The sequence below is a fragment of the Typopeltis vanoorti genome, chromosome 6 (assembly GCF_054136105.1).
Source record: "Typopeltis vanoorti isolate ZY-2024b chromosome 6, IOZ_Tvanoo_1.0, whole genome shotgun sequence".
Taxonomy (NCBI): Eukaryota; Metazoa; Arthropoda; class Arachnida; order Uropygi; family Thelyphonidae; genus Typopeltis; species Typopeltis vanoorti.
Genome location: NC_143554.1, coordinates 33998634 through 34020774, shown reverse-complemented (window position 1 = coordinate 34020774; position 22141 = coordinate 33998634). Strand labels below are relative to the sequence as shown.

General features: G+C 34.8%; 1 long non-coding RNA gene across 1 annotated transcript in view; it reads right to left on the bottom strand.

The window, feature by feature from the left end:
* Positions 1-247: 247 nt before the first annotated feature.
* LOC150105371 (uncharacterized) overlaps positions 248-22141 on the bottom strand; it is a 133620-nt gene continuing 111726 nt past the window's right edge. Inside the window, exon 3 of the long non-coding RNA XR_016548428.1 lies at positions 248-329. This is a non-coding gene — a long non-coding RNA (uncharacterized LOC150105371). The remainder of the gene's footprint in view (positions 330-22141) is intronic.

Here is a 22141-nt window from a genome sequence, read left to right as displayed (position 1 = left end):
GTCACTTGGCTTGACAATCAATAGAGGATACTTTTCTTTCCTTTATGAAAATGATAGAAAGAATCTCTCTTTTATTGAGAACGCATGTATTCGCTCTGTATCATCCCCCTGCTTCTTCATCAAAGCGTATCTGAAGGACGGTTCCACTCTGTCTGTCAATAAGTGTGCCGTCGGAATTGCGACGTGACTTGCCCTCAGTATTCAGAGGGACGCCTCATCTCATGTTACGTTCCAGTTGCTACCACGTGGTTCTCTGGCGGTAACCATGGAGACGTTTGTAAGGAGGATCTTGGTGCTCGCATATTTTCCTTCGTCCGTCATGGAATGCCCTAAAAGAAAGAGAACCAGATGTGAGACAAGAAAGCACACATGCAGTATCTGAAGAAAATGCTAAATTTTCTTAATCTGTGAAAAGCGAATAAAACAAAATATAATTCTCTGTTGAAAGTCACGAAGTGTTTTTCAAATTTAAAATTTTGAATTCATTTTTTGCAAATTCAAAATTACAGTTTTAAAATTATGCAAAAATTACAGTATGTATAGTTAAGGAATGACAGATCATATCTAGGTACAAAATACGTCAGATTTACACACCACCACATATACAAAACAGAAAAATGCTGTACACAAAAATAGTTTTGGCAAAAGACAAGTACACAAAGTTATTTTGTGTATTTTTTTTTTTTTCATGAAACGTGATTCCCACCTTAACCTAAATGCTCTAGTATGTTTCTTGATTTCGTTCCATCATTTATTGATGTGGACGTAACTAGGAGCAAAAGAGAGGGGGATATTCAGTGTGACAATAGATCGTCCACATTAAACACTGTTTAGTGTTCCTTAACTTGTAATGGAACATTAAACAACGACAGGAAAACTAGGGAAATAGATCCAGATCATCAAGAAATTTATACAGGTTAAGAGACGATGCCAAGATCACCGAAGTTATGTTTGCTTGCACTTTTAAGAACTACTTTAGATACTTTTCTGGATCGGAAAGCGGACACATTACTGCTCATGAACATAGATGCTTGCATACTTAAGTGAAATATTCCAGGAATGATTCCTAGTATTATTGTAGGATTTGAATAGTCCCGGACGTTTGATTGCCATCGACAGACCCTCACATCCCATGCACAATGAGAAAATAACACCTAAAAATATACAGTTTAGATGAACAATGCGCTTACAAAACGAAAGTTAAATATTAGAAAACAGTAAATTCTAAAGTATAAATTTAAAGCCATCATTATGTTCCTACTACATTCACCAAAAATAATATTGATAATTTGGAATGCATATGAAAGGACCTCTGTAGCGCGATCTCAACGACAAGACTTTTGGGTTAAAAGATGAATTACGTCTTATTCAGATGAAACAGTTTCTACCTCTAAAATCTGTCGACACGCAATTAGTTGTTATGATGTACCCTCTCCCGGTCCATGCCTCTTGGTTGTCTTAGCTTATTATTAGTCACATCTCCTACACTCATGCACATTAATGACATTTAATGCTGCGCCCTGTAAAATCAGCGATATAAACACTGGTTTGCGGAAATGAAGTTTTAAAATAATTACCCTTGGAGTCTGTTCTGATATGATTCCCAAAGAAGTTTGAAGCTAGCAGAAAATCCGAATGAGGGCGAGGTTAATGTGTGTCCTACTTGGAATGTTGCCGCAGTGACTGCACTAAAAGAGGAAGAGAGCCAAATTCTTGCCACTCGCTACGGTAAACTGGTCGAAAATTTCACGGAAGATCACTGCCCTCATTCAGCTCGAAAGTGATCCCCAACGTCATTAATTTCTTTATGACGGAAAAGTCTGTAGTGAAAGGTATTCCTTTCACTACAGACTTTTTAAATTATAAAAAAAATTCATTAATTATGTTGATAGAACACTGCTTTCGATTTGTTGAGAGAAATCTTAACTAAGTTGAGCAACAGCTTTTCTTATGACGGTTCAATATCCACTCGTAACTGGAAGAGTTTGTTTGACCCAAGCAAGGTCTTCAGCTACTAATTAAAACTAAAAAAGTAATCCATTGCAATTTTGCTTTAAAATTAGCCTACAACGACAGCAATAAACGCATCAGTGCTCATGGAGATCCATGCTATATTTAATTAGAACGATAAGTTTGATATGTCGACAGAAAATTTATTTTTTTGAATTTGAAACAAATGACAATCGTGAATTTCATTTGTAATTATTTTGCATACTGAAAGGGGGGGGGGGGAGTCGATGGAAAAGGTAAATTAAAGGATAGGCGTGCATACTGATCGATCAACGGATATTCATTTATTAGCATGCTGTCTCTCCTATTCTTCTGAATGTGCGATACTCAGTCATACAAGTCAGAACAGCATTGAAACGAAAGCATTCTAAAAACCTCTTTAGATTTCTTTTTTAGTCTAGGCAAGTGCAGAAATTACTTTGGTTCTTTTTTTACAATATACCGTATACGTTCTTGATTGGCTTGCTTCTCTAACCTGAAGATTATGATATTAGGATTAGCGTATTCAACTATAGTAAAGTTTATTCTCAAATTTAATCTAAAATTAAGATGTCAGTTATGTACCCATCTACATCATACAAAGATACTTACCGACCACTTCAATAATGAAAATGCGTTTCCCCACTTCCAGATCCTTTAAAAGCAGTTAGGCATAACAGTTAAGTAAAGAAATTTGTTGAGGTGATGGAAGAATTCGGGATAAGTGAAAACTCGTGTTAGAGGAAAGTGAATAGCTTTCCTCTAACACGAGGAAATAATTTTTTTCTGATCATCTAAAGAAGAAATTTTCAAATAATAAAAATAACATTTTAAATAATAGAGCTATTTTTTTTTGTTGTTGTTTTGTTTTTGTTTTCAATATCAGACACTAAGTTCAGTCCTCGTAAGTGTGTGTGTGTGTGTGGTAGGCTGAATAGTATGCGATGTGTATCTAATTTAGGTTATTGTATTAGCAATTCTGTCATTATTCAACTGTGCACGTCTCGCAATCTGCATTGCGTATCGTGGACCTCTAAATTAAAGCCCCCCAAAACAATGTGAACTAGCTGCGATGGAAGCAAAAACTAAATTTACATGTACACAATGGGCATTGCTACTATTCTTTGTTTTCAATATACATTTAAGAGAATAAAAAAAAAAACATTTAGTAAATCTACTTGAATTCTATTTATTATTAAAACTAATTTTTTTATAATTCGACAATAAATGTTTTTCTCTTAGTTAATATCATCGCTAAAATCCGTGAAGTCGATTTGCAATGACATTGATCATTTGACAAGCTGTCAGAATAGTTTACAAACCATTTTGACATGAAATCAGATAGTTCTCCATCTCTCGCGATGTTAATATTTGGGTAAACTGTTACGAAAGCGGAAGGAAGTGTAATTTATTAATTTCAGAAGTGCTTCCTTTGAATTCAGCGGGAACTTGAATTCGATTTAATTTTTAAACAAACTGCTTAAAAATAAACAGTTTGCTGATTTTAATGAATAATGGATATTAGGTTATTTAAATCATCCTTCCGCTGGAAATTAGACTAAATCTCTCTAAATCTCATCTCTCTCTTTTTTCAAAATTTGCAAACAATGTAAGCAAATCGCCTGAGCCCGTTATTGTTAGTGCTCCCATAATAAAAGCTATTAGCATTGCACTTTGCATACTGAACAGTGAAAACTTATGCATTTGTAATACGTTAGAAAGCGTTCGTCTCTTTCTCTCTGAAAACTGATCAGATGAGCTCATTTTTAACAAACTATTTTTTTTTTTTTTTTTAGACTGCAGAACACATATGTGACTTCGGTGAATATTTCTAGCTGGTAGCACTCTCTTCTCTGTGTAAGATACATTTATCATTATATCGCACAAGTCTCGAGCGTCTTCATTCACTTGATATGCAATTGAACACTTCGAACACTGTTGCCTATTCACATTGCAGTAATTCAATGTCAGGAAAATTATGGTTGCAAATACTGCATGCTACATTCTGTTCATAACATGATTTGATTTCAAACGGAAAATTGTCTTGTTCATATGCACGTTATTTAGAATACCATTTCATGATATTCTTTCCCATGAGAATAAAATATCCTACGATGTGCGCTTCGATATTCTATTCCTCTAACCTTTCCATGGTAGGTAGGTTCTGCGTTGGAATATTTTATTTACTCTTACGTCGAATTTACAGCAATAATTTGTCCCAGTTATTACATCTTACAGATAAAATTTTCACGAATACGTCGCTTTTATTATTATTATTATTAATGTTAAATAATCATGTAAGGCATTATTTTGGATGTCCTGAAAAGGTTCAAACACTACTTTAAAAAAATTTAAGTAGAACCGTACTCACAACACAACTTTCAGAAGGAGCTCATCCTCTCATAAACTCACCATTTCGCAATGTGACGTGTGTTTCATCAGCAAACGTTTCCTGGCAGTACTAGGTACTCCAGTTAGTTATGAATGAAAGCAAATTTACTGCACAATACGTCTTAACCAAATTACATTTAAAACACAGAGCTTGACGATGATTAGATAAAATTATTTCGTTAACGTTCACTTTCATTTTCAAATGTGAAGTCCATCTCAGAAGGTGTGAATCCTCTGGAGCCATTTTTCCACTCTCTGATACAATGAATAAAATAAATGTTTGAGTACAAGATTTATTCTTCTGTCTCATTTCTGTGTTATCGCAGTTCAGTACCACCGATATTCCATGCCATACGGCAGACTAAAGTAACAGGCTGTGTTGATCCAATTGCCTATCAACAATTGCGCTAGGTTTCGTTTATAAGCGCGAGTGCAAACACACCCACCCACATGCAGATCGATAAAATCGGAAACGCTCTGTGTACGTGCCGACAGACAAACCTACGACAAAGCTATTACTCTCGGCATCGAGTCGTAAAACGTTTTTCTTCACATGTGTCGACAACAGACGCTCCACTTATCACCGATGACTTTTGTGTCCTTTCTGTAATCGCTGTTCTGACTATGTAATGATACCGAGCAAGTGTGTTTTCCTATCTTTGAAGCAGCGGAAAAGTTAGGCGAGAATAGATGTTTGAATGTTTGTTTCCACAGCAACCACATGACGACGTGAAAAGGGAAAAAAAAAAAAAAAACATATTCGTTGTCGGACGAGAAAATTACTCCGTTAGCTGGAGCTTGGAAGATGGTGTAGAAACACCATGATCTCTTTCCATCTGGATTAATTTTAAATCCTACGGAAAAATGTGAATTAAAGAACGAGCCTAAGGCACACGATGCGTCTGCAAAAAAAGCGAGGATCTTTGTTTCTTCTCGACTGTTTTGAAATTTAAAGCAGTTCAACAAGGAACGGAAGGATGTTAAGTAAAAACTTAACACGGTACCAGGTGTTACTTCATCTGAAGAAACTTCATTTCGAATTCTACAACAGTAGTTTCAGGAACTTTAATTAATATATCTAGGTTTTCAGAGGCGGGAGGTTTTTTTTTTTTTTTTTTTTTTTTTTTTCCTTTAAGAAAGAAACGTCAAAATTATGAATTAACGTGGGAAAAGAAATTGTTGCGACCTATACTAATATTCAATAGACATAAAAAGAAAGAATATCAAATATTATTTTATCAGTGGATATCATTACTTCACGCATGCGGTACTAGATTTAAATGCCCCGCGAATTATTGTGCACAGTGCCCTCACAAAAATGTAGGTAATTGGTTCGGTGCAGCCACTTTTTTTCCAGATATGGACTACAACAGTTCCTGTTGACAAACTGCACTCTAAAAATGAATTATCTACACAAAATGTGAACATCAATGCATAAAAGGATCAGATTCAAATTGTTGTGAGATGGAATTCATACAGCATTCAGCCATTTTTCGTTAATTCATAGCTGTACCAGCGAAGGCATCATTTCCAGTTTGGATTAAATAGTAAATGGTCCTTGACGATGTGCAATTTGAGGGTCAGATTAATGTCCAGTTATTTTTGCTCCAGCTATTCTCTCTCTCCTCTTGTTTTCCTCACCCCCCCTCTTGTTCTATGATATCATATAAAACAGACGTTATAATCATTCTAATAAATAAAGAAACACAGTAAAAAGCATGGCCAAGCATGCAGCGATGTTTTACGAGGACATATTTAAAAGCGATGGTTGTTTTTATTTTTTATTAAAGAAACCACCTGGAGGTGTGAACAAAAGCTGTACTCATTCAGTGAGCTTTCTACCACTCTGGCGTGAGTTTCACAGTTCTGCTGCGATCTGAGATCGTTCAGTTACCGCAGTGAAAATGATCAATATGTTCAGACGATGTCGGTGCAGATCCTCACATGCAGAAGCTTTTCTCCACAATGAGTGATGCAGACGGACACCGCTCATTGCGTGACTTGGCGCCATTTGACTTTCATCTGTTCTTGAAGAATGAACATTGGAGAGGATCTCACTTCTTGTTGATGGGGGAAGTGATGACATGGTCTGTCACCAGAACGCTGAATTTTATCACTGGACTCAGGAAACTAACTACTTGAACATAGACTTGAACATATATGATTTCGTTGGAAAATAATTGTATAAAAGTATAGAATAAAGTCAAGGAAAGTCTTTTTTTTTTTTTTTTCTGCAGCAAAATATCTACTCCTACGCTGAGAAAAATAGCATCGCTTTTCTGTACACCTTTGCACATTATAACCATGGTGTATAAAATAATTTCAGAATTATTTCTTAGAGAATTAAGTTCTTTCCTTGCGGATGTAGTTCAATTATTCAATTATTAACAATTTTTCATTCAGTTGTTCCGTTGGCCACATACGCTACCCAATTATCATCTAAAACAGAAAAGGACTTTTAGAAAACAAAAACTGATCATTATTATCACCATCAACATGCCAATCAAGGATTTAGGCCTAGAGAGGCCTGTTCCTGCCTTAGAAGTCATCGTTGAATCTTTTAAGAGGACGTCCTGGTTTTCTATTTCCTAATGGGTTGTACTTTAAGGCTTGTTTTGGTAATCTTTCTGTTTTCATTCCTTGAACGTGTTCCATCCATTTATGTTTATATTTTTTAATTTTTTGTATTACTGATTCCTGGTCAAAAACCGATCAACCATATAAATCGCTTAATCTCATTGTTGAATTTTTCAATACATTTGATTTAACGAAGAATGATCTCAGGAACACAGTATATGGCGCACAGTATAGTACAGTACAAGATTTCATGAAAATAAATTCACATCGAACTTTGCTGATGCAACTATTCCTATAATATCTTTCTGGTCAGAAGATTTTCTAGCAAATGGCGTGCAAAACAAATAAACAAAAATTCCGTTGTATGGGATAACATCCATCACATCGTCTGAAGAGTTCAAAATACCTAGAATTTCAGCAAGAAACCGTCCCTCCCACATCACTGGCCGCTGGGTTGTCTCTCACAATCAGGCTGCACAAGTACGTATGCAGTCCACAACGCAGGGGCGGCATTCTTTGTGTAAGAATGGAGCGAAGTTGGATTCCCCGGTGTGTCTCTTCCCCGCTCTTTCCCTGTTTGAACAGGGTCAAATGAATGACTCTCAGATGGTAGGATACACTTGTCTTTCGTTTCTCGGAAAGCTGATCCTCCCTTGTAATGGGTGATTATTGGCTCATTCCCTTTCCGCTGATCTCCCGACCCCTTATTTCTTTCTTTCTTCACACTCACTTGAGCCATGATTACTAGAACAACCCCGCTTGTTTTCTTCTTTTCCCCCCAGTTTGCGTTTATGTCAGGCATTTTGTTTGTTTCTCACTCTCTGACACACACACACACACACACACACACACACACACACACACACACACACACACACACACACACACACACACACACACACACACACACACACACACACACACACACACACACACTAATCATATATAAGGACAGTATTTCTGAATAAGGAATAATAATGAATAGTGAATAATGTTTTTTTTATTATTATTTTAGATGCTATTTTCTCTTTGTGTTTCTTCTTTTTAAAGAAACATGCATTTCTTCTTTTTAAAGAACTTGCATTAAGAAAGTTTCCCCACTGGGAAACTTTCTTAATGCAAGTTCGCTTCCCCTAACCAATACCGGATTGAGAACATTCAGTATATCAGTATAAATAGCAGCAAAAATCGCATTACTACTGACTGTTTAGGTTCGAATCCCGCAGTCAAAAAAATAAATAAATAAATAAATAATCACGTTAATTCAGGACAAAAAAATTCTCCAGTATTCCTCCACTAAGAAATAATGGAGATTTGCTGTCCACATACTCTTACAATGAATATATAACACTGAATAACTCATAAATATTACATTTTACTTTGGGTTATGGGAATAATGCACTCATTTAACTCGTATTTCAGACATACCTTAAGCAGGCATTCGGAATTAAATATACTGTCCCTAGAGGAGGGACAGTATATTTAATTAATGACGAATAACAATACTCAATACGTTGAAAAGAAGAGAATACAAAAAAGAAAAAGAAAAATGCAATTCTATTTTCCATTAACTTCTCAGCTTCAGAGTTATTTTTTCCCTCAATATACTTTGATTCATATACGAAATCTCTTTTGCCTTATGTTTTCCTTATATTCAAGAATCATGCATTGTGCTTACTTCAGTAATTACGGCGTTTGCTCCACTATGCAACAAGCTTTTAATGGGTCGTTTAAGAGTTTTATTTTATCTCGTTGAATCCCCTACAAGCCTTAGCTAGATCACTTCCGCAAAATCTAAGCAATGTACCCAGAACAGTACGAGGATGGTCTGAAACGTTCTCGGCCTCGACCATAGATGGCAACACTATCGGTAAGATTTTTTTTTCTAAGTTGGTACATTTGTCATAAGCATCCATGTGAAATTGCAAGTCATTGCGGTTATAAAATTCTTTGTAAAAGAAGGTTTAACGCCAAAATAAATTCATTCGAAGTTCATAAAAGTTTATGGGTACACTTCTCCTTCGTTTTTGACAATTAAGAAATGGACTGCCGAGTTTAAACGTGGCCGTACAAGACTTGAACATGATCCACGTGAAGCACGTCCAAAAAGTGTAACAACACCAGAAAGCATTGATCAAGTGCACGATATGGTATTGGATGACTGGCGAGTCAAAGTGCGTGAAATTCCTGAGAATATGGGCATTTGGTCATTTCAAAACAACGTGTAGGATATATTTTGCATGAAGAATTGCAAATGAAAAAGCTTTGCGCAAGATGGGTGCCGCGCTTGCTCACAGCAGATCAAAAACGCACTCTCATGAAAATCTCTGAACAGTGCTCGGAGCGTTTTAACAAGAATAAAACTGATTTTGTGCGTCGATTTATTACTAGGGATGAGACTTTAATTCACCATTACACACCAGAATCCAAACAGCAGTCAAAACAGTGGACAGAAGCTGGTTGTTCAGCGCTAAAGAAGACAAAGTCGGTTCCATCAGCAGGAAAGGTCATGGCATCGGCGTTTTGGGATGCTAAAAGCATTTTGTTTATTAATTATCTTAAAAAGGATAAGACAATAACCTTATAACCAATAAAATATTATTCCGATGTTTTAACCAGACTAGACGAAAAAATTCGTGAGAAAAGACTCAGTTTGCAGAAGAAAAAAATCATCTTTCATCAGGCCAATGCACCTTCCCACAAAGGTGTTTTGGCTATGAGAAAATTAAGGGATATGCACTATGAATTGTTGGAACATCCACCCTATTCCCCAGATTTGGCTCCCTCTGACTTCTGTCTCTTCCCAGAACTAAAACTCTTCCTCAGTGATTGCAGCTGTAGAGGAGTATTTTGCAGATCTTACTGAGAACCACTACAGGGACGGGATAATGGCGCTGGGAAATCGCTGAAATAAATGTATTAGTCTTAAGGGAGATTATGTTGAAAAATAAAAATAATTTTGAAATTATAAATTTGATTTTTCATTGTTAGGCCGAGATTTTTCAGACCACCCTCGTAGCTACCAGTGGTCATGAAGATCAAGCTGATGGCAGCTTCAAACACACTCAATATTAAAGTTTTGGCCAAGGAGGGGGATAAAAAAAGTTCTTACCTCATTTCACATAAAACTGGATTTCATGAAGGAGTTAGTAAAAGCCTTAACCAAAGATCGGGATTGTTTCACCTATCTACGTGATAAACTTCGACTCTTTCAGTAAAAAAACTTAAAAACGTTTGCTTTTAGTCGGAAATTGACTTCGGATGAGCGATTTCAAAGAAAGTAAAGGGTGTTAAAAAAGAAGCACGGTTTAAATTAACTTTCTTAAGAAAATAACAAGAACTTAAATGATCAAATTTGATCCATCAAGTTAAACAACTGGGATGTACTATGGTTTGCAGATCCGTTTATAAAACTCGCACTAAACTATTTCCCTAAGAATCTTACAGTCAATAGTAGAGAACACGGAAACGTTTCATTGAAACATTAAAGAAATAAAGATAGATAGATAGATAGAGATTAGAAGATCAACACGATGGCTGGTTATTGCTGTATGCTACAAGAAATCAGATATAAAAGAAAGACAGATAAATATATCAAAGTTACATTATCGGATAACTTTTCAGCTGTTTTTTTTTATAATTATTTTTTGCATATTTTCTTTTAACAGAAAATGATTTACAATTTTATTGTGTTAAAATAAATATACAAGAAAATTATGATTTATATATATTTATGATGATTTTTTTTCCTTTTCATTATTTAAATTTAAAAATTATTATGATGCTAAAAAAAAATAAATAAAACCTCTAGTAACACATTGAGCCCCTCATCAACATGTTGCTAGAAAACCAGTCTATCCACACTGATTTGCGAGAAAAGTCAAGTACTTCTTTAATGGTGGTTTAAAACAATGAGAAACAATTAAACCCGTAAGCAAAAATCTAAGTTTCAAGTAGGAGGAAACCTTCTACCTTCGTGTGAGCCCAAAGTTTCTTAAATTCCAGACCGAATTCGAAGCCAGATCTTTTCCGCATTATCCACAGAGCCCTTGGTTTTGCGGATCACGCTTCTAGTTCAGTTACAGCAGTGTTTGATTTTCAAAGTTTATATTCAATCAGATTATTTGTAATTATAATCTGAGCAGTAATACGTATACACATGCACGCTGTTTGCTGCAGTACGCTGTGATTACTGGCAACATTTACTGAATGCAGTTTAAATTAAATAGATATTTCTGTTCGTGAATCCGAAAATCCTTAATTTTCATATTATCAGTGTATAAATCAGGTGCCATATATTTTTATAAAACAAAAATAGTCAAAATCATTAATTTTTTTAAATTTAGAAATTTAAATCACTTTTAACTATGGTTGAGAGACGAGAGGAACTTCGTTCGCGTCATATGAGGGGTCATTGCAAAAGTTCTGAACACGCGCATGCGTGGCCAGTGAGATGTAATAGTTTCCATTTTCACTAAGTTGAAGTCAAAACGCTAAGTGCTCATTTTTTGTTTCTAGTGTTCTAAATAAAATAAAAAAAGCAAAATAAAATTTTTAAAAAAAATGGAAGGAGAATATAACTCATATCAGATATGCCCATGACAATGCTTGGCCACATGTTTCACATAAACTATCTAATCTTATTAAAAAATGTAGATGGCTAGTACATTCCAGACATGGGTCATCCAGAATGCGATCGGGTCACTAAGTTGAAAGAAAAATACTCTACGGAAAACGTTTTACTACCATTTATGAGGTTTCTGCTGGCGTGAATCCGACTTACCAAACATATAAAAGAAAATTAAATAAATAAATACAAGACGTTCCCAAACAATGGTCAGCAGTGATAAGTCAGAATGGAGATTATGCTGAATATGAATATAGTGTATTTTGTTGAATAAATTTTTGAGGTCTTCGTGTGAATATATCTTTAAACAGCGCAAATGACAAATAAATAAATAAAATAATGATAATCCTACAGTTATTTGTTAATCAAATAGGTCGTCGTATTAATTTTTATGCATTTATTTTCTGTATGTATATATATATATATATACATACAGTCTTTACCCTGTATATACATATTTTACATGTATATACAGGGTGTTCGGGATAAATTTATTCCGAATAAATTTATTCGGAATAAATTTCCGAATACGTATATATATGTGTGTCTTAATATTTATTTCTGAAATGTTCATTAATACATGAATAATTTACGAATATCTTAATCAATGGCTTATTAACACGCAGTACCAATGTTTGGAAAAAAATATTTAATTAGAAGGAAAAAAGAAACAGTAAAAAGATTTTGACGTAGGGTAACTCTGCTACACAGAGTTTGAAAACCACTGATTTTAAGGACGGATGCTTATTAGAATTTCTTTCTCCCTTTAATCGAAAAGCGGAATTTTAAGCAAGGGTTTCGCCTCTTCTCTGTCATTTATTTGTGAGCACCATCTGCGGAAGATCCTATGCTGTTAAGCTAATATTCAGCCAAGAATGATATCACTTAAAGATAAATCCTCTCGTGTGCTAAATGAAAGAAACCTAAAATAATTTGTATCCAATTCAAGTTCAAAAAAAAAAAAAAAAAGTTATAACCAAACTTAAATCTATTTTTGTAATCTACGAGCAATTCTTTAGGTGAAAGGTATTCTTTGTAGTATTATTTCTGAATAGTAGCCCTTTGTGAGAATGCAAATTTTCCGAACAGACCAGTCATAAAACAGAAACATAACACAAATCTCATTTAAGACTTTCTTGCTTTAATCAAATAAATGTCTTCCAGCAAAACAGTAGTAATGAAAGCTAAAAATTACATCTTTTCTTTTTATTAGTGGGGTATTCACGGATCTTCTTATACATGCCCTTACTGGAACCAATCTAAGAGGATACAAAACTATTAATATGAATATAGAATTGTAAACAAGATATATCAAAATTCTCTTCACTTCAAAGTCGTAAGATTATTTTGGGTAAATCCAATATATTTTACATAAAGAAATAACAATCTTAGTATTGAACTCTTGCTTTTACTGAGGTGGTGCTATTTTTAGTTCTGTTTTATTAGATTCTGTGTTTAGCCATATTTTACCGTCTACGATATTGAACTACAGCCATTTACCAGAAAAATCGAAAGTCGCCTCTCGAAAGCAGTCGGAAGTCCCAAGTGGTAAGAAGTAACTGGGGGATCCTAAGACTGAAGATAATTTTTTGTTATTAACTACAACAGAGAATTTTTTTAGAAAACATATTATTACAAGCGCATTTCCACATTATGTATGAATGATATTCATTGTAGTCATGCAATTAAGTATACCATTTAATTGATTTTTAATTACGCCTCTTTAATATTTCTATTAATGACATTATAAGAGAGTGAAGGGAAACAACTCGTTTCGGCATTCAAATAAACGATTGCACCAACATCGATACAATTTTATTTGCTGATGATCAGGTTCTAATTGAAGATAACGAAGATTCACTACAGCTAGCAGCCTTTTCATTAAATGAAATAGCAAAAACATACAATATGGAATCTCCACTTCCAAAACCAAAGTCATGGCATTTAAAGGCCAAGACCCAATTAGAAGCAAAATTTGCATTGACGATGATATCATAGAACAGGTTAATATATTTATTTCGTATGATGATGATGATGATACAACAGTCGTGAGCCCCTTTTACGGGTAGGTGTGGTACCATCTCAATTCCCCCCCGCGCGCGCCCAATTTTATCCGGGCTCGGGTCCATAAAACATACGAATCAAGCCTATGACTGTGTCTTATGCGTTCCTGAGTGCAATCCGTGTACGTTCATGGGGCTGGTTTGCCTGTTCTGTGGGACGAAAAAAAACCGAATTTCCGGGTGAAAAAAAAAAAAACCTACCTCCGTATGAGACTGGCTACCTCACCTTTCGTCGAAAGATCGAGTGAGAATCGAACCCAGGTCTTTCCGACCAAAGGGTTTCGTCTATACCGATTAAGCTACGGAGGCTCTTGTAACAGATTAATACATGCAAATATGTAGGCTACCACTTATCTTATGAAAGAGAGAAATATATGCAACATAAAATAACCAATTATATAGGAATAACACAAAAACTATTAATTAGATATTCAATCCAAATTTAATAAGCAAGAATAAGAATTCTAACTCAATAGCAAGAGCTATCTTAACATATGGTTCCAAAGCCTGGACTATAACTCAAGCAGACAGAAAAAGACTGATAAGCTCTGAAATGAGATTCATGTGCAAAACAGATGAGTACAATAGACTTCACTCGACTTCAAAAAAAAAAAAAAAAAGCGATATCTTAAAGGAACTTGAGGTGATAGCTATTTTAGACTACATCGATCTTTTTGGAGAGAGAGAGAGAGAGAGAGATGGAGACAACATACAGAAAGAATGAGTGAAGGAAGACTCCCGAGAGAGATACAGAGATATCGACCTCAAGGGAGAAGGAATAGAGGACTGCATTTGAAAACATGGGACGAGACCGTAACAGTCCACTAGCCTATTGCTGGAAAGGAAGAAGAAGAAGAAGAAGAAGAATAAAAATATTTAACCTTGAACCAATCTTATCATAATGCCAAATCGCCAGAAGAAAGAACGTTGTAGGTTTGATTCTAGATACCGTATGGAGGAATTTTTTCTTGCCTTTTTTCAGCCGGTTGGTTCTCCAGTTTGTCGATCTCTCCGCACAGGCAATTAAAGTGTTTTTTTTTTTTTTTCTTTCGGAAACTTGGAATTTTAACTTCACATATCGGAAAAATCACAGCACAGGACAACAACACAGAACTGTTCGGGTTTAGGATTACAATATGGCGGCAGGTTATTTGCCATTCTCTCTTCCTGGAGCTTGAAAATCATCAAAAATTCGTAAGCTCAAGTTAGTGATGACAATTAAGGACGAAGGCCAACTTGTCTACTGACTTTCAAAAGTTGATTTTTGCTAATAGAGCTTTGCCTACTCACTTTGGGAAATAAAAGGACGTTAGATGATTTATTAGTATTATCATTGTCAGCCTTCTACATATTTATTAGAGACATCGAGGCATAAGTTCATGTAGAGTGGCAACAGCGTACAGTTTAATTGGATAGTGCATAAACTGCATTATCCAAATTCATATTTATTTCAGAATGTACTATCGAATGTGTTCGATTTTATGTTTGCGATGGTAAAATCGGATCATCTGGAGGAAAAACTAACCACACAGCTACAGCCTGAGACAGACAATGCTGGAAAAAAAAAAAAAAAACTTTACTACGAAGTTTATTATCAGCGTTTAGATTGACTTGCGTATACTCATTCACTCTATTCCCTCTCCCTTATTCATTCACTCACTTTTTTTTTCTTGACTTTTATTTACTTATTTTTAAAAATATTTTCACGCATCAATATGGATGAAACACATAATAATTACACATATCCTACAGCCGTAACAACTAGGTAATTTTTTTTAAATTAGTCAAATTCATAGCATTTTATTTGATCTTATTTTTTTATCCAATCTTATTTCAAAATGGTTCGTTTACTAATATTCTTAATTCTTCTGAGTTAAGAGACGTTGCTAGGATTCTTTTTAGAGTTTGAAAAATTTTAAATTAAAGAAAAAAAAGTCAAACATAAAAACGCATTGTATATAAAGTACAAGAAACCTATACGATTTATGTTACTTCTTTATCTGTAACTTAGATTTGCAAACTTTCGTAGAATGTTGTGATGTGAAAAATCTATAATACAGAAACAAATTCGCAACAGTGACATCTGCACACGATTTTTTCGTCAACTGTTCGGACTCATCAATTGTCTAGAGTCCTGTACGTTTGATATTCCGATTCGTTTATAATGTTGCATTACCAGCATGTAATTTAGACCATCTTTTAATAAGAGCAGTACCAGTGGCGACCGGTGAAAATTTTAAGTGGGGGTGCTGCATATACAAAAAAAAAAAAAAAAAAAAAAAAAACACTTTTTTTTCCTAATCAGTAACGAATTTATTAATAAATAAATTTACATATTAAAAATTGATTTATTAAAAATATTTCATCCTCACCACGAACAAACACCAATAATAAAAGTTTCGTATCAATAGCAATGACAAGCGCAAACGAATATCGGCGTTAGATCGCAGTGCATTTGTTTCGTGTAACGATAATTGAAAAAATATTATTCTTTTCATATTTTTAGCAGTGACACTCGTCATAATTCAGCCTTGTATCTGTAATAAATAATTAATTATATGTTATTTTAACAAAAAAAATTAAGATTTACAAAAAAATAGTTCACCACGAACACGCGCCAATAATAAACGTTTCATATCACAGGTTGGTCGATTGGTAGAGCCTCTGCTACTAATGGCTCAGTTAAGTAAGTTTGAGCACTGTTAGTAGTTGGATGGGACCCAATCGTTCGATGCTGTTGGCACACTTTCCCTCGATGAGTCTTTGGATTCCCTGGAGGTGTCAAATCATAATAATAATAATATCTCACAGAAATAAGGCGCGTAAGCTTACTAAAAATACACTGCCATTTGAGCAGTTACAGTTGGGAATGACGTAACGTGCAATGACAAGAGCAAACGAATATCGGCGTTAGATCGCAGTGCATTTGTTTTCTAATCTAAAGCGTGAATCGAACAATTCCAATTATTAATTATTCAGTCAATGGTGAAACATAAGTTGTAACCTTGAACATGTTGTACTGCATTTATATAATGCAGTATATATGCATTTATATACAAGGAGATTGTACTTAAATAAATAATTCAGTAAATTAATGTACAACGTCTTTAGCTGGCGAATTTGTGATTAAAACCGGAAACGAAATATTGATTGCTGCCAAACACTGGATTTGCCAGACTACCATTGTAGCTGTCAGTATTAGCGTTTATTATCAGTGTTTTTAGAACTGCTATAAAAATATATATATATAAAAAAACCATATTCGGATCACAGAAAATATGAAAAATATGAGAACTATCTTATAAATATTTAAGACGCTTTCTGGTGTAATGGATCGGATCCTCTTCACTTGGTTAGGAAAGAAATTAAAGCTGAATTTTCTAAGCGTTACTAAAAATGTTATCCTGTGGAATAGGAAAGCAAGATTCCACGAAAACTCGTCAGTTTCCTTCATCTCCCTTCCGGACTCAAGCAAATCTGTCGAAAAAACTCACAAATTATACAAAAACTGTCACATAATCTTGCCAGCCAGTTACGAATATGAGAGGCCACAAGGTTATCCACGAATAACTGCTGAGTTATTATTTTGACAGGCATAGCAGATTCTGCAGATGGAATTAAATGTCTCATCGTAGCATTAAGCTGGCTTATTATGATACGGTGCCAGGTTACTGGTTAGAACAGGCTATTGAAAGATGAGAAAAGAGATATTTAATCCCATGGAAAGACGAGATGAGAAATTTAATCTTCTTTATAAACTGAAATCCTTATATCTCTGTAAATAATTTGCTTGACAATATGTCATGTGACGGTATGCTTCTACATTTCTATGACAACAACAGGTACCACGTATACTACAGCAGAGTATTAAGTAGATCGTCGATGAATTAAACTGCGGCGATATTTCAGTGCGAGAGGTGGTCAATCGAGGCTATAATTTACCAATAATCAATGAATCTTAACGTGCAGATGCCTGTTCTACAGGAAGGACACTTGACGCTTTGGAAATTAATGTTACTAAGACAAAATCAGAGTGTTTTTTTTTTAATTAGTTCATTTCATTTCATCTCGTCGAATAATATAAGTAGACACTACTATAAATTTCATATTCAAAGTACGTAATAGTAAGGTACTTTCGTGGGTGTCGCCGTAAACAAGAGATGGTAAATGTAAAAGCATATGTAAATTAGCTTAGAATTTATTATTTATATTTTGTAGTTGGAAGTCTAAAATTGTATGGAAAAAATTCACAAATCCCGTATCAGTGCAATTGGGTGAAATTCCTTAGCAAAATTTTTGAGCACTTTCCCATCAACCACCGTTGAGTTATGCAGACTGTTTTTACTACTTCCGCAGGAACGAGCGATCCACGTGAGCGTTTTAGTCCATGAAGATTCTATAAGTTACACTAATGTTCTAGAAATCTTTTTGATTTTGCTTTACAGTACAAATATTCATTTGTATTTTGTACAAGTATTCGAACCACCTTTCAAGATCACCTTATTTTCACATTGCAAACCGCTTCGAGTTTTATTATGCGTTAAAGTTTTATTATGGCCGTCTTTCTTTGTGAATTGGTATTTTCATAAAAATATGAACGGTTAAGATATTCAACTTTTCATATCGTTATGAAAGATGAAGGTATGAAAGAGAGTCTGATATGATGCCTTTGTTTTATTCAAAACTATTTGATATGATACATTGATGGGATTCAATTTTATCTTGCTTTCATATGGATTTCCAGTTTTCATTCAAATTAAAATGTTATTAATTTAGATATGTTTACATAAACTGCCTCCGATCTTTTTTTTTTTTTTTGTGATATTTACAGGGCGGACCTTAAGTTTCGAAATAATTTCTTATGATAATAACTTTTGAATGGCCTCGAGACATAAGGCCCATCCTACATACTCCCTTTTCCAGGATGAGCTGAATTGTTTATAATTGATGGGATACTTTGCGCTCCAGACGTTTCCATGGTTACTGCTCTGCATTGGCAACAAGTCGTTCGCTATTTGGCGTCAACCACTGTAATTCGATGCGCTTAGTCCGACTCTTTTTAATTAGTAGGAAGGAGATATGAGAGATTAATGCAAATATCTGATTAATTCGAAATGAAGCACTCGGTGTAATGTCTATGAATAAGTCAAATACAAATCAGAACCTAACCGATAGTACACGCTCAGATAAATATTTGAGAAAGCGTTGTCTGTTCTGTTGCGAAAACTGTGCTTATGAAATTAATTAAGATTGTTTCACAATTCCAAAGCCCGAGCCAAAGCTAAACATTAATATATTTTCCCGTAAACTCTAAGTTATTAATATCTGAATAATGATAATACTTCTATTCTGCTTCTTTTATAGGATTCTACAACAGAAACGGAAAAGAGGTATTGTCAATGTTAAACTGTTATTGTTGTTATTATTATTATTAGCACACACACAAAAAAATGTTTCTTTCTCTTTTTTTATTTCAAATATTCGCAACTCTTTTTTAATAGATTAGAACTTGAAAAAACAATATGATAATAGCTGCAAACAGAATTGACTATTGATTTTATAATTAAAAGGTAAAATAAATTGAGAAAAGAGAAGTTAAGACACTTAAATGGAAAACATCAGTTTATCAAAACCTAATATTGCGCGTATCGACTGTGCCAACATCATCGGTATCAATATACAGAATATGCTAAATTGGAACACATGTAAAGTATTAACATTTTTTTAATTGAAAGCATGAACATATAGATGCATAAATACAATTAAAACAGTTGCGCTGTAGAAATATGGTAAAGTTGTTTAAGGTCGGGACAATATAATTAGTAAAACGAGACAAGGTGAGCAAAACATGATAAGTTGTGGAGAGAAAAATCAAAACACAGTAAGTACAGAGCATAAAGACTAGATGAAGCAATCGAATCTTATGATTTCTAATGACACTTTCTCATCTTGGAAATAGGTAGTCATTTTTATTTAAATTTGACTGGTGGAAATAAACATTTACGTAGAAACAATTTTCATTTTATTATGTAGCTAATGGGTCCAAAAGACGACCAGATTTACCTGGAGAAAACTGATGTGATCTATATTTTTTATTCTAATTTCTGCAAGCCTCCTAGCCTTTGTGTTCCAGACATACCACACGCTATTATGATTCTCTCTGTCCTTTTTTTAGTTCTTGCCGCATATCTTTCTAATTACTTCGTCTAGACCTTAACTTCAAAACAGTAACACACTTCAGTCACGTTTTTTTTAAGTATGTCTGTATATTCATGTTTCATTTTTCACGTGCAGGCGAAGCAATTAGGAAGATATGAAGCAAGAACACAAAAAAGGTCAGCCTCGAAGAAGAATCATTAGAAAAAGTGACATTTTCAGTAGCGTCCAATAAATTTACGTGACAAACTCCATCATATTCCATTTTGTTTCAACTCACCGTATTCTGTCTGTCTTTTTTTTCTTTTTTTTTTTACTCTAATGATGTATACGAAATATTAGTCAAATTTATTTTTATTTTTTCATTATGTGAATCCCATCACGAAAAGTTGCAAACTTATCGTACACTAGTACCATACGTAGGCTGAGAATTAGATAACCATAACATCCTACTTTGTAGGGTCAAAAGCAGAGTTTCTGATTACTTAATGAAGCTCGAACTTTTCAAGCCACTCCAAGTCTCCACTAAGCAGGTGGTAGTATCACTCCGGGCGATGAAAATCATCTACCCATTTGAAAATATTTACAAATATCCATGCCCGCAGCGAAACATTTAACTGACAATATAATATACTAATTTTATACCTTACAGTTGCTTCGGCCGTAATTCTATCCAAAGCAGACCCCCTCCCCTCCCCCTTCCCTCCGTCTATAGTTTTATCTCATTTTTATTATTTCTTTTAACCATTTTTTTTTTACTTTATATTATCTTGATTTCTCTTCCATGCCATATACAGGGTGTTCGGGATAAATTTGACAGTTTCGTAAGGAAAAAGAAAATCTTCTTTGTATCTATTAAATTTAATGAATTGACAAAAAACATTACAGGCAGAGTTAATTACAATACTATCAACAAGATTTACTCAAAATAACCACCATTAGCATCGATCACAGCTTCAATTCTGCTTCGGAACCTCGAACAAGCTGATGCTACAGTCTCCCTGGGAAGGGCCGCAAAAACTGTTTTAATTTTATCCATTAACTGGGCTTTTGTATTACTGGAAGTGCGATTGGTGTCTTTTTCAACTGCGCCCCATACAAAATAATCCATGGGGTTAAGGTCTGGGGAGTTTGGAGGCCAAACATTTGGACTGGTGAAGTCGTAGAAATTTTCAGACAACCATTTTTGACTTTTCCCAGAGGTGTGGCAAGGGGCCGAATCCTGCTGCCATACATACGGCCTACCATTGGCTACCCTTGTTATCCAGGGCTTGACTACAGTTAGCAACTCCACGAACAAAGCCCGAATTCCAATGCCAGGGTTCTTCAACACCTGTTCCTGCAGATTTGCGAGGAATTCTGCTGTACGAACGCAATCAGATCGTCTGCTAGGGATCTTTCTTCTTGCTACATCCTCGTAGTCACCATTGCAAGTCTCTAGTTCATGCCTGATTGTTTTTACTGTATTCAGGGAGCATTGGGCAGCAGTCGTAATATCCTTATTTTGATGGCGGGCACGAATCATCATGATACAAGTTATTCTCTTCCATGATTCAGGTGGGTTCCAGCTATCCATCCTTTCTGACATCTTGTATATGAATGAAGAAGGGTCCAAACTTTTAAATGAAGAGAAGTGTGTGTTAATACATGTAACTTACGGAAAAATATAATTAATTATAAATATGTCAAATTTATCCCGAACACCCTGTATATATACTGTATATGTTAAAGATGCCAATCTATTTTAAACCTGGTTTTAATCCATTTCCCAAGTAAGCAAACAGACAAAATCAAGTTTGCGTCTGCAAGTAATGCAAGTCTGAGTGACCCCGCACGTAGTGCAAGTCTCTTAGGTAACTCGTGGTAAAGGTGGAATAAGCTCTGATCACTATTCTTGGTATTTACCTTTAATGCAAAGCACATCTCCTTGAGGAGATGTATGATGCTATGCTTTAAAGGCAAGGGGGGGGGGCACTACCCAGACCGGTTTCGACCTTTATTAAGGTCTCATCAGTGGGAGCCAGGCTTAGAAATACCAAGGTTTAAGTAATATAGAGCTTATAAATATTTTACCGAAACAAGTTACCAAAGGTGCTTTGACTTTATTAAATAAAAATCTCAGGATGAGAGATAGATGTAGAAAGTTTTTTACCTTAGGTATAATAAATGTTAAAGATACTAAGCTATTTTAAACCTGGTTTTACTCCATTTCCCAAGTAAGCAAATAGACAAAGTGAAGTTTGGGCCTGCTGCATAGCATCATACATCACCTCCCTAGTAGATGTGCTTTGCATTAAGGGTAAATACCAAGAATAGTGATCAGAGCTTATTCCACCTT